This window comes from Lissotriton helveticus, chromosome 5_1 (assembly GCF_964261635.1).
Source record: "Lissotriton helveticus chromosome 5_1, aLisHel1.1, whole genome shotgun sequence".
NCBI classification, from domain to species: domain Eukaryota; kingdom Metazoa; phylum Chordata; class Amphibia; order Caudata; family Salamandridae; genus Lissotriton; species Lissotriton helveticus.
The window spans coordinates 1,949,461,529-1,949,475,057 of record NC_136065.1 but is presented as its reverse complement, the minus strand read 5'-3'; the positions used below and the strand labels follow the sequence as shown (position 1 = coordinate 1,949,475,057).

The 13,529-nt window shown below is 54.1% G+C and overlaps 1 protein-coding gene across 5 annotated transcripts in view; it reads right to left on the bottom strand.

The window, feature by feature from the left end:
• ARHGAP23 (Rho GTPase activating protein 23) overlaps positions 1 to 13,529 on the bottom strand; it is a 606,970-nt gene that overhangs the window by 98,281 nt on the left and 495,160 nt on the right. The window contains exon 1 of one of the 5 annotated variants that reach the window (XM_078645610.1): positions 11,343 to 11,737. The exons of the other annotated variants lie outside the window; for them this stretch is intronic. The gene's annotated coding sequence lies outside the window, so the exon portion shown is untranslated. Of the gene's footprint in view, positions 1 to 11,342; positions 11,738 to 13,529 lie in introns of those variants that run through there. 5 annotated transcript variants of the gene reach the window in all.

Below are 13,529 nucleotides of genomic sequence, written 5' to 3'. Positions count from 1 at the left end.
ACCGCAAGACGTGGAGAGCCCAGCCGAGCAGCGCTGAGGTGAGCGCGATGTCCCTGCATCCCTGCGAGGCCTGAAGACGGCGAGGGTGAGTCCCCAGCACACGCGACCGCTAGACAAGCCAGAGCGGGTCTGCACGTGCGCTTGAGACTGCTGAGAGCCGGGGAACATGGCGGCCATGTTGGAGTCAGGCGCCAGCCCCCAATAGACCCACGCGTCTCATACGGCGGCCATTTTAGAGTCAGGCAAGCCCTCAACAGACTACTGAGTCCCACACGGCGGCCATTTTAAAGTCAGGCAAGTGACTTAAACACTTAAAAAGGCGGGAACACGGCCAAGTACCTCACGCAGGAGCGGCAGAAGCCTATCATAAGCTGAAATACTCATAAATATTACTAAAGCATACAAGAACAAGAGAATACTGCTGACAAGAAGCGCAAATACCTAATATACAGTGCCACCATGTCTGATACTGATGCTCAAAGTACGTCCTCGACCGGAGGTGCACCCACGCAACCCACCACGACGGCGATGCCTCAAATAGCGTCCATAGGAGCACCTTTCATGCGACAGCCACAGCCGCTAGTGCTGACGCCTGGCAACACCATGGGCCCTGCATGGAAAACCTGGAGCGAGGACTTTGAAGATTACATGGAAGGGTCTCTTGTACAAGACTCCAAACGCAAGCTGGTTGCGCTACGGAATCTTGCTGGCCAAGAAATAGCACAAATAATCAAAGAAATGCCCAACGTTGCCACAGCCACCTATGACGAAGTGAAAGCTGCCCTTGACCGACGGTTCCTGCACAAGCGCAACGTCGATTATGAACGCTATGTATTCAACCTAGCGTCTCAAGAGAAAGGAGAGTGCATGGGTGATTTTATCACACGCATCAAAAGGATGACGCGTCACTGTGATTTCGAAAACTTCAAGACGGAAGATGCATTACGGCTACGAATCATTGATGGTTGCCGCTCAGAATCGCTACGAAGACGCCTCCTAAAGAAGTCCTACACACTGGAACAAATCGAAGAACTTACAAGGATTAACGACCAAGCAGAAGATCATGCTAAGAGGATGGAAACGCACAAGCCTGAACACAAAGACAAAGACCACAAAGAGCAGGTTTTCCGAATACAGTCGCGCACAAACATCCGCCCAGGGTCGAGTGCGCATAGGACAAGCAAGCATCACCGCAGCTCTCGGAAATCATCGCCCCGCCGAGACTCACGACATACCAAACACACCAAACCTGCACCTGCCTGTTACCGATGCGGTCAGGATTACCCTCACTCAGGGCAGTGTCCGGCCATCGGCCAACGATGTCACCGATGCGGAAAAGACAACCACTTTGAGATAGCCTGTCAGGCCAGACAATCTGCCCGAAGGTCACCCACTCCACGATCTGACACCCGGCACCATGCCCGTGCTGTAACGAGAAGAGAGAGCCGCTCGTCAGACTCATCAAGCTCCAGCACCCGCTCGACATATTCTCACCAGCGCCACAGCCGATCCACAAGTGCGCCTCGTTCCCGTCATCACTCCACGAGGTCACGGGCTCACCGCTCTTCATCCAACAGCTCATCAGCACTCACCACAGTGTCACAAGACAGTGACGAATACGTCTGTAGAGTATTTGATTCGTCAACAACCATGCAGGACAGTGACGAATACATATGCATGGTGGCTGATCCAGATCGACTCAAACGATACCCAAAACTGGACATCCTGATAGGAGACCATCCAGCGAAATTTGTCCTGGACTCAGGTGCCTCGTTGAATTACATATGTGCGCTAGAATACCAGAAGATGAAGAACCGACCCAAACTAGAGCCAGCGGCAGTCCGCATTTTCACATGGATGTGCCGGAAGCCATTACCATGCCTTGGCCGGTTTCACACCACACTGACTTTCAAAAACAGAAAAATTCCTGCATACGTCCACGTTGTAGAAGGACCAGACTTCGCCGACTGTTTGCTCAGTCTGCCAACGGCGGAACGACTGAAGCTGGTGGAGCTGCTATACATGACAGAAGACGCCCCTGACATCGTGGCCAAATTCCCCAAACTTTTCAAAGGTCTAGGTAAACTGAACCATATCAAAGTAAAACTCCACATCAACGAAAACATCACACCTATCGCACAGCATCACAGGAAGGTGCCCTTCCACCTGCAACAGGCCGTTGATGACGAGCTACAAGACCTTCTACAATCAGACATCATAGAACGCACTTCCGGACCCACTCCCTGGGTATCACCAGTCGTGGTGGTCCCGAAGAAAGGACAAGACAATAAAGTCCGGCTATGCGTGGACATGAGAGCGCCCAACACCGCCATCGAACGGGAGCGACACCCAGGGCCTCATATCAGTGATATGATCACAAAATTAAATGGTGCTACCATCTTCTCCAAACTTGACCTGAACAAAGGTTACCACCAGCTGGAGCTCCACGAACAATCGCGCTATATCACGACATTTACCACGCATCAAGGCTTATTTCGATACAAGCGCCTGAATTTCGGCATTTCATCAGCCGCCGAAATATTCCAGGAAACCATCCGGAAGGTCATACAAGGGATCCCGAACTCCTTCAACTACAGCGACGACCTGCTGGTGTTCGGCAAAGATCAAGTTGAACATGACACCGCGCTGGATAGAGTGTGCCACGCGCTACTGCAAGCAAACTTGACACTGAATGCCGAGAAGTGCGAATTCCACAAAAGCACCCTCAAGTTCTATGGACATACCTTTTCAAGTGAAGGCATGACACCAGATCCCGACAAGGTAGCCGCACTTGCTGACACTCCGACACCCCATGATGTAAGTGATCTCCGCTCCTTCTAGGAATGGCGAGCTACTGCGCGCGATACATCCGCGACTACGCCACCATCAGCTACCCGCTCCGAGAACTGACACGTCAAGGACAACCCTTTGAGTGGTCACGAGCGTGTGCCAAAGCCTTCGAAGAAATAAAACAAGCGGTGGGGTCTGCCACTAACCTAGCATACTTTGACACGAATAAAAGGACAGAGATCACTGTTGACGCCAGTCCGGTGGGCCTGGGGGCCATTCTTGCCCAATACCGTGACCATTCCGATCAACGACACATCATTGCTTATGCAAGTCGCAGCCTCACGGACACGGAAAGAGCTTACTCCCAACCGGAGAAGGAAAGCTTGGCTGTGGTGTGGGCGTGCGAACACTTTCACCTGTTTGTATACGGAAAACATTTCACCATCATTACGGATCATCAAGCTCTCCTTACAATCTTTGGCAATCCCAACGCCAAGATGCCACCTCGCATCGCACGCTGGGGTTTGAGACTCCAAGACTATGTGTTCACAATTGTTCACAAACCAGGCAAAGCTGAAAACCCCGCGGACTATATGTCCCGCCACCCGTTGCCGAGTGCCACTAAACCTGAATCGCTGGCAGACGACTACATCCATTTCGTCATTGACGCAGCTTGTCCGCCTGCAGTTCCTCTGGAAACTATTCAAACTGCATCTGCCTCCGATCCACTGATTCAAACTGTCATGACCCACGTGCGCAACAACTCCTGGCGCAACGCACTGAACACCGCGCCTGGATCAGATCCTCCACTGCACGACCTCACAGCGTTCCACCGCGTTCGTGAGGAGTTGTCCATCAGTGATAATGGTCTTCTTTTGCGAGGGGGAAGGATCGTGATTCCTCATAACCTGCGACAAGGCATCATTAATCTAGCCCACGAAGGACACAGAGGCCTGAATGCCACAAAGAAAACTTTGAGAGAACGGGTCTGGTTCCCCTCTCTCGACTCCATGGTAGAGACAACCTTAAAAGACTGCATGACGTGCCAACTAGTGAGTCGTGAGGAACCACCAGCACCTCTTCAAATGTCCGAACTGCCAGATGAAGTGTGGAAGCAAGTAGCGGTCGACTTCTTTGGACCGCTTCAGTCTGGACAATACATCATGGTTGTCATGGATGAATATTCAAGATTTCCCTTCGCACACATGATAGCATCCACCAGAGCAACTGCTGTCATTCCTGTACTGGACGACATCTTTGCTGCATGGGGCGTCCCCGCAAGAGTCAAGTCCGACAACGGGCCTCCATTCAATGGCCATGAGTTTGCGGAATTCGCGAAGCATCTCGACTTCAAACATCACAAAATAACTCCACTGTGGCCGCAAGCAAATGGTATGGTGGAGAGATTTATGGGTACTTTAAAGAAAGCCATCCAACAAGCAGAGATAACACGTCGAGATGTCCAACAAACTCTGAACGAAGTACTAAGGGCCTACCGGACCACCCCCCACAACACCACGAATCAATGTCCAGCCACAATAATGCTGGGAGGACACCGAGAACAAGAGTGCCCATGGTAGACACCAGGCCTCAATCAAGGACCGTCACTGTGGACCACGAAACACTAGTCGACATTGACAGGAATAAGAAACAGAAAATGAAGACCTATGCAGACAGTCGCCGGCACGCCAAAGAAGCTGATATCCGCGAAGGCGACTGGGTCATAGTGAGAGGAGACCGGCGAACAAAAGCAGATAGCCGATACCTGAACCTTCCCTTACAAGTTCACAAGAGGAAAGGAACCATGATCACAGCCAAAGCTGATCACAAGCAAATAACGAGAAACATATCTCACTTCAAAAGACACTATCCAGTGAAGATGCATGAATCATCGTCGGGCCACACGTCCAGTGACTCTACCAGTCAAAACGACAACACTGAGATCCACCATTATCAGCAGCCGAGATCGGCCAACAGTCCAGAGCGACGTCGACACACGCCAGAGAGAGAGACTCGCCCCAAACGCCTGGTGAGGAAACCACGGCGACTCGTCGAAGAAATGTAGCACCACTTCTTTGAACAAAAGGGGGAGATGTCGTGTCGTCATGCCTGACTGTCCAGTGAGACAGGTCAGGCAATGAGGAGGAGCAATGAGGGACAGGAAAAGGAGGAGCTATTAGGTTGTGAGCCAGTAACTAGCTGGCAGGGAATAAAGAAGGTTGCCCCTGTTACAGCTCTGCGTCCTGTGGTTATTTGGGCGGGCTAAAGCGTGACACCCCCCTCGCCGGATGTCAGCCCTGCTGTAAGAACATTCCTGTTTCAAGAATAACTATCCGCAGCCCCAGCTGTTCCTGCCTCAAAGGAGAATATGTTTCCATAGCCCCGGTCTGGCCCTGTCGCTGAACGCGAGCCCGGTTATGAGGACGCTTCTCCACAGCCCCTGTCTGTGAATCCAAGCCCTGTTACAGACCCGTTTCCACGGCGCCCCTCTCCGCAGCCCCAGTCTGTCCGTGCTTGTGTACATCTAAGCCCTACAATGGGCACCTCTCTGCAGCACTGGTCTGCCCCAGTCTATGAATCGAAGCCCTGATATGAACCCCTCTCTTAAGGACCTGTCTCTGAATACAAGACCTGATACTGACCCCTCTCCTCAGCCCTGGTCTGCCCCAGTCTATGAATCCAAGCCCAGATATGAACCCCTCTCTTAACCCCCGGTCAGCCCCTGTCTGTGAATCCAAGCCCAGATATGAACCCCTCCCTTAGCCCTGGCCTGCCCCTGTTTGTGAATACAAGCCCTGATATGAACCCCTCTCCACAGCCCTGGTCTGCCCCTGTCTGTGAATACAAGCCCCAATACAGACCACTCTCCTCAGCCCTGGTCTGCCCCTGTCTGTGAATACAAGCCATGATACTGACCCCTCTCCACAGGCCTGGTCTGCCCCTGTCTGTGAATCCAAGCCCTGATATGAACCCCTCTCCACAGCCCTGGTCTGCCCCTGTCTGTGAATCCAAGCCCCAATACAGACCCCTCTCCTCAGTCCTGGTCTGCCCCGGTCTGTGAATACAAGCCCAGATACTGACCCCTCTCCGCAGCCCTGGTCTGCCCCTGTCTATGAATCCAAGACCTGATATGAACCCCTCTCCCCAGCCCTGGTCTGCCCCGGTCTGTGAATCCAAGCCCTGATATGAACCCCTCTCCCCAGCCCTGGTCTGCCCCTGTCTGTGAATCCAAGCCCCAATACAGACCACTCTCCTCAGCCCTGGTCTGCCCCTGTCTATGAATCCAAGCCCCAATACAGACCACTCTCCTCAGCCCTGGTCTTCCCCTGTCTATGAATCCAAGCCCTGCTACGAACCCCTCTCTTAAGCCCCGGTCTGCCCCTGTCTGTGAATCCAAGCCCTGATATGAACCCCTCTCCACAGCCCTGGTCTGCCCAAGCCTCGATACTGACCCCTCTCCTCAGCCCAGGTCTGCCCCTGTCTGTGCTACACGCCCTGATATGAACCCCTCTCCTAAACCCTGGTCTGCCCCTGTCTGTGAATACAAGCCTCGATATTGACCCCTCTCCCCAGCCCTGGTCTGCCCCGGTCTGTGAATCCAAGCCCTGATATGAACCCCTCTCCCCAGCCCTGGTCTGCCCCTGTCTGTGAATCCAAGCCCCAATACAGACCACTCTCCTCAGCCCTGGTCTGCCCCTGTCTATGAATCCAAGCCCCAATACAGACCACTCTCCTCAGCCCTGGTCTTCCCCTGTCTATGAATCCAAGCCCTGCTACGAACCCCTCTCTTAAGCCCCGGTCTGCCCCTGTCTGTGAATCCAAGCCCTGATATGAACCCCTCTCCACAGCCCTGGTCTGCCCAAGCCTCGATACTGACCCCTCTCCTCAGCCAAGGTCTGCCCCTGTCTGTGCTACACGCCCTGATATGAACCCCTCTCCTAAACCCTGGTTGCCCCTGTCTGTGAATACAAGACCTGATACTGACCCCTCTCCTCAGCCCTGGTCTGCCCCTGTCTATGAATCCAAGCCCTGCTATGAACCCCTCTCTTAAGCCCCGGTCTGCCCCTGTCTGTGAATCCAAGCCCTGATATGAACCCCTCTCCCCAGCCCTGGTCTGCCCCTGTCTGTGAATACAAGCCCAGATACTGACACCTCTCCTCAGCCCAGGTCTGCCGCTGTCTGTGCTACAAGCCCTGATATGAACCTCTCCCCTAGCCCTGGTCTGCCCCTGTCTGTGAATACAAGCCCAGATATGAACCCCTCTCTTAAGCCCCGGTCTGCCCCTGTCTGTGAATCCAAGCCCTGATATGAACCCCTCTCCACAGCCCTGGTCTGCCCCTGTCTGTGAATACAAGCCTCGATACTGACCCCTCTCCTCAGACCTGGACTGCCCCTGTCTGTGAATACAAGCCCCGATACTGACCACGGCCCTGGTATGCCCCTGTCTGTGAATACAAGACCTGATACTGACCCTCTCCTCAGCCCTGGTCTGCCCCGGTCTATGAATCCAAGCCCTGATATAAATCCCTCCACAGCCCTGGTCTGCCCCTGTCTGTGAATACAAGCCCCGATACTGACACCTCTCCTCAGCCCAGGTCTGCTGCTGTCTGTGCTACAAGCCCTGATATGAATCCCTCCACAGCCCTGGTCTGCCCCTGCCTGTGAATACAAGCCCTGATATGAACCCCTCTCCACAGCCCTGGTGTACCCTGGTCTGTGAATACAAGACCTGATACTGACCCCTCTCAGCCCTGGCCTGCCCCTGTCTGTGAATACAAGCCCCGATACTGACCCCTCTGCTCAGCCCTGGTCTGCCCCGGTCTGTGAATACAAGCCATGATATGTACCCCTCTCCCCAGCCCTGGCCTGCCACTGTCTGTGAATACAAGCCCAGATACTGACCCCTCTCCTCAGCCCTGGCCTGCCTCTGTCTGTGAATAAAGGCCCAGATACTGACCCCTCTGCTCAGCCCTGGTCTGGCTCTGTCTGTGAATACAAGCCCTGATATGAACCCCTCTCCCCAGCCCTGGCCTGCCCCCGTCTGTGAATACAAGCCATGATACTGACCCCTCTCCACAGCCCTGGTCTGCCCCTGTCTTGAATCCAAGCCCTGATAAGAACCCCTCACCCCAGCCCTGGTCTGCCCCTGTCTGTGAATACAAGCCATGATACTGACCCCTCTCCACAGCCCTGGCCTGCCCTGTCTGTGAATACAAGCCCCGATACTGACCCCTCTCCTCAGCCCTGGCCTGCCCTGTCTGTGAATACAAGCCCTGATATCAAAGCCTCTCCACAGCCCTGGTCTGCCCCTGCCTGTGAATATAAGCCCCTATACTGACCCCTCTCCTCAGCCCTGGTCTGCCCCGGTCTGTGAATACAAGCCCAGATACTGACCCCTCTCCTCAGCCCTGGCCTGCCCTGTCTGTGAATACAAGCCCTGATATCAAAGCCTCTCCACAGCCCTGGTCTGCCCCTGCCTGTGAATATAAGCCCCTATACTGACCCCTCTCCTCAGCCCTGGTCTGCCCCTGTCTGTCAATATAAGCCCCTATACTGACCCCTCTCCTCAGCCCTGGCCTGCCCTTGTCTGTGAATACAAGCCCAGATACTGACCCCTCTCCACAGCCCTGGTCTGCCTATGTGAATACAAGCCAAGATACTGACCCCTCTCCTCAGCCCTGGTCTGCCCCTGTCTGTGAATACAAGCCATGATACTGACCCCTCTCCTCAGCCCTGGTCTGCCCCTCTCTGTGAATACAAGCCATGATACTGACCCCTCTCCACAGCCCCGGGCTGCCTCTGTCTGTGAATACAAGCCCTGATATGAACCCCTCTCCACAGCCCTGGTCTGTGAATACAAGACATGATACTGACACCTCTCCTCAGCCCTGGTCTGCCCCTGTCTGTGAATACAAGCCCAGATACTGATCCCTCTCCACAGCCCTGGGTTGCCCTTGTCTGTGAATACAAGCCCCGATACTGACCCCTCTGCTCAGCCCTGGTCTGCCCCGGTCTGTGAATACAAGCCATGATACTGACCCCTTTCCACAGCCCTGGCCTGCCCTGTCTGTGAATACAAGCCCTGATATCAAAGCCTCTCCGCAGCCCTGGTCTGCCCCTGTCTTTGAATATAAGCCCCTATACTGACCCCTCTCCTCAGCCCTAGCATGCCCCTGTCTGTGAATACAAGCCCAGATACTGACCCCTCTCCACAGCCCTGGTCTGCCCCTGTCTGTGAATATAAGCCCCTATACTGACCCCTCTCCTCAGCCCTGGCCTGCCCCTGTCTGTGAATACAAGCCCAGATAATGACCCCTCTCCACAGCCCTGGCCTGCCCCTGTCTGTGAATACAAGCCCAGATACTGACCCCTCTCCACAGTCCTGGTCTGCCTCTGTGAATACAAGCCATGATACTGACCCCTCTCCTCAGCCCTGGTCTGCCCCTGTCTGTGAATACAAGCCATGATACTGACCCATCTCCACAGCCCCGGTCTGCCTCTGTCTGTGAATACAAGCCATGATATGAGCCCCTCTCCCCATCCCTGGCCTGCCACTGTCTGTGAATACAAGCCCCGATACTGACCCCTCTCCTCAGCCCTGGTCTGCCCCGGTCTGTGAATACAAGCCATGATATGAACCCCTCTCCCCAGCCCTGGCCTGCCCCCGTTTGTGAATACAAGCCATGATACTGACCCCTCTCCACAGCCCTGGTCTGCCCCGGTCTGTGAATACAAGTCCAGATACTGACCCCTCTCCACAGCCCTGGTCTGCCCCTGTCTGTGAATATAAGCCCCTATACTGACCCCTCTCCTCAGCCCTGGCCTGCCCCTGTCTGTGAATACAAGCCCAGATACTGACCCCTCTCCACGGCCCTGGTCTGCCCCTGTCTGTGAATACAAGCCATGATATTGACCCCTCTCCTCAGCCCTGGTCTGCCCCTGTCTGTGAATACAAGCCATGATACTGACCCCTCTCCACAGCCCCGGTCTGCCTCTGTCTGTGAATACAAGCCCCGATATGAACCCCTCCCCCCAACTCTGGTCTGCCCCTGTCTGTGAATACAAGCCATGATACTGACCCCTCTCCACAGCCCTGGCCTGCCCCTGTCTGTGAATACAAGCCCTGATATGAACCCCTCTCCCCAGCCCTGGTCTGCCCCTGTCTGTGAATATAAGCCCCTATACTGACCCCTCTCCTCAGCCCTGGTCTGACTCTGTCTGTGAATATAAGCCCCTATACTGACCCCTCTCCCCAACCCTTGGTCTGCCTCTGTCTGTGAATACAAGCCCCGATACTGACCCCTCTCCACAGCCCTGGTCTGCCCCTGTCTGTGAATCCAAGCCCTGATATGAACCCCTCTCCACAGCCCTGGTCTGCCCCTGTCTGTGAATACAAGCCCTGATTTGAACCCCTGTCCCCAGTCCTGGTCTGCCCCCGTCTGTGAATACAAGCCCCGATACTGACCCCTCTCCACAGCCCTGGTCTGCCCCTGTCTGTGAATACAAGCCCTGATATGAACCCCTCACCCCAGCCCTGGTCTGCCCCTGTCTGTGAATCCAAGCCCTGATATGAACCCCTGTCCCCAGCCCTGGTCTGCCCCTGTCTGTGAATACAAGCCCAGATACTGACCCCTCTCCACAGCCCTGGTCTGCCCCTGTCTGTGCTACAAGCCCTGATATGAACCTCTCCCCTAGCCCTGGTCTGCCCCTGTCTGTGAATACAAGCCCTGATATGAACCCCTCACCCCAGCCCTGGTCTGCCCCTGTCTGTGAATACAAGCCCTGATATGAACCCCTGTCCCCAGCCCTGGTCTGCCCCTGTCTGTGAATACAAGCCCAGATACTGACCCCTCTCCACAGCCCTGGTCTGCCTCTGTCTGTGAATCCAAGCCCCGATACTGACCCCTCTGCTCAGCCCTGGTCTGCCCCTGTCTGTGAATCCAAGCCCTGATATGAACCCCTCTCCCCAGCACTGGTCTGCCCCTGTCTGTGGATACAAGCCCTGATATGAACCCCTCTCCCCAGCCCTGGCCTGCCCCTGTCTATGACTACAAGCCATGTTACTGACCCCACTGCTCAGCCCTGGTCTGCCCCTGTCTGTGAATACAAGCCCCGATACTGACCCCTCTGCTCAGCCCTGGTCTGCCCCTGTCTGTGAATCCAAGCCCTGATATGAACCCCTCTCCCCAGCCCTGGCCTGCCCCCGTCTGTGACTACAAGCCCTGATACTGACCCCTCTCCCCAGCCCTGGCCTGCCCCCGTCTGTGACTACAAGCCATGTTACTGACCCCACTGCTCAGCCCTGGTCTGCCCCTGTCTGTGAATACAAGCCATGATACGGACACCCTCTCCCCAGCCCTGGTCTTCCCCTGTCTGTGAGTGTGAACCCAAGCCCTGTTACGGAAACCCTCTGCGAAGCCCCAGTCAGCCCCTTTCTGTGGATCTAAACCCAGCAATAAGCCCTTTCCACACCCCTCGTCTGCCCCCAGCTGTGACTTCAAGCCCTGCCACAAGTACTTTCTCCCGCTGGTTTTAGCGCCCACGTTCAGTACCTCTTTCTCCGGGTGAAGGCATGGCTTTAGGGCCTCTAGCGAACACACGATTGGCTGCGCTTCACATACGGCCCCTGGAAGGCCAGCGCGAGGCCAGCACCCCCGCACGGCACAGTTCCTGCCCCAGAGATCTCTTATAGGTCCCACCGCCGGAGACAGAAATGGGTGCCCAGTCAGTGAAGAAAGGGATCCCGGACACGGGACACCTCTTCGCGCCTCTGGAGGCGGGCCCGTGCACTCTCACAGGCAGTCAGTGACTCCGGGCCAGGCCTTCCAGGCCCTCTCCCGAGGGCACACCGTGGCAGCCGGGGGCCGCGGGCACCCAGGGAGGCAGAGAAGGGGCTCTGGGGCTCCGGAGCGCGGAGCTGTCAGCCAGGCTCGGTGACGTCACGCACAGTCGGCGCTCCCATTGGCTGCCGAGGGCACCACAGGAATGTGCCGCTCCTCTGGGTAAGAGAAGCCCACCGAGGGCTGCGAGCCCTGGCCGCGCGCCAGCCGCCCCCGCCCGCCGCAGCCTGGGCATTCCTGGGCGCAGCGCCGGGAATAGAGCAACCCACGGGCGGCACCGGGCAGCGCTCTTTATTGTGCGACCGGTCCACCGAGATCTGCGCTCGCAAGACGAGCACAAATGGGGCGGGAAAGCTCCTCCAAAAGGCTTCGAATGTTTTTTGTATTTTTAAATAGCACGAACTCGACCCGAAGGTACCGGAGCGCTTCACATTAGCACCAGATGCATTACAGACAGGCACATTATTTTTTAGTCACGGAGAGATTACATGATTGGCCAGAATCACAGGATCCAGAATCGAACCCGGTTCCTCAGCTTCAAAGTCGCCACTCTAACCCTCACGCCACACCCTCTCCCCTTAACTAATGCCCCTCTAGCCCTCACGCCACACCGTCTCCCCTTAACTAATGCCACTCTAGCCCTCACGCCACATCCTCTCTCCTTGACTAATGAAAAACACCCCACAAACTCCAATGTATACGTGGCTAACAAAAGAGCCTTGCACCCTGAAGCAAAGAAAACAACCCCACTGCCCCCAGTTTGGTAAGAAAACAGCCATATATGTGGTTCACACTGTCCCTCATCGAGGTGGGTGAGCCAACAAATTAAGAAGGAGAGCCGAGCCAAGGTTCTTGCTTGGCTCTCAGAGCCCACTTACGAACCGAGCCCTGAAAAAGTTTGCTACCTAAATCAGAAAACAATCACGTATTATAAAGTCTCTTCAAAATTCAAAAAAGTGTATTTCTGTAACATGGAAGTTTTACATCACATTATAACACTGCACTGAGAAGTACTTATTAAAAGTGATAGTTTTTAAACATGAACCATTAGAGAACTATGAGGCAGGACAGTTGTAATGTAAACCCTGTATGTCGCCCAGATAATTATAGAGCAACATTACAGCCTATTAAGTAAAGCACAATAGGTTTTTGTATAACTGGTGTTCAGAACTTACATGGTTGAAAGTGCTTTCTTTCATATGGGACAATAGAGAAAAAGCATGTTGTTGAAATAAAATATTTGTCTAAGATCACGCAGCTGAAGGAGCGATTTATCCAGGTTTTCTGGTTTCACTGTGAACAAATCGGCCACTAAATGGATATCTATTGGTTTTTTCTTATGTTAATGCTTGGTTTTTACCGGTTTCTCATTTTTTGGCAATTTTTATATAGCACAAACTCAACCTGAAGCCCCAGTTACATTAAAAAAGGTCAGTGTTTGTTGTTTATAGGCACCAGGAGATTAAGTGAATTTTCCAGAATCACAGGATATTAAGCTGATGCCGAGACTCAAACCTTGTTCTCCAGTAACAAAGTCGTCAGCTCTCGCAGAAAGGCCACATCCAGGGTACATGGATGTAGGCAGACAGAAGTAACATGGAAGCTCAGCACGTTATGGGCTTGAGCTTTCAGTGGCTCTGCCACCTTTAGTCCCTCACAGTCGTTGGCACCATTGCCACTACAGCTCTAGAACAATTCATAACATAGTGGTCGAAATGCATTACAATGTATGTAAACTGTAATGTTGAATGCAATGGGCTGAGGTCAGTGAGCATGGGGGCAGGGTCAAAGGCATGACTAAGAAGCACAAAATATTCTGTATCTATTTTGTTGATTTTCACCTTTAGGTAGCTGCACGTAAAATAACACACACCTTAATGGAAATTTAAGTGCAAGGTG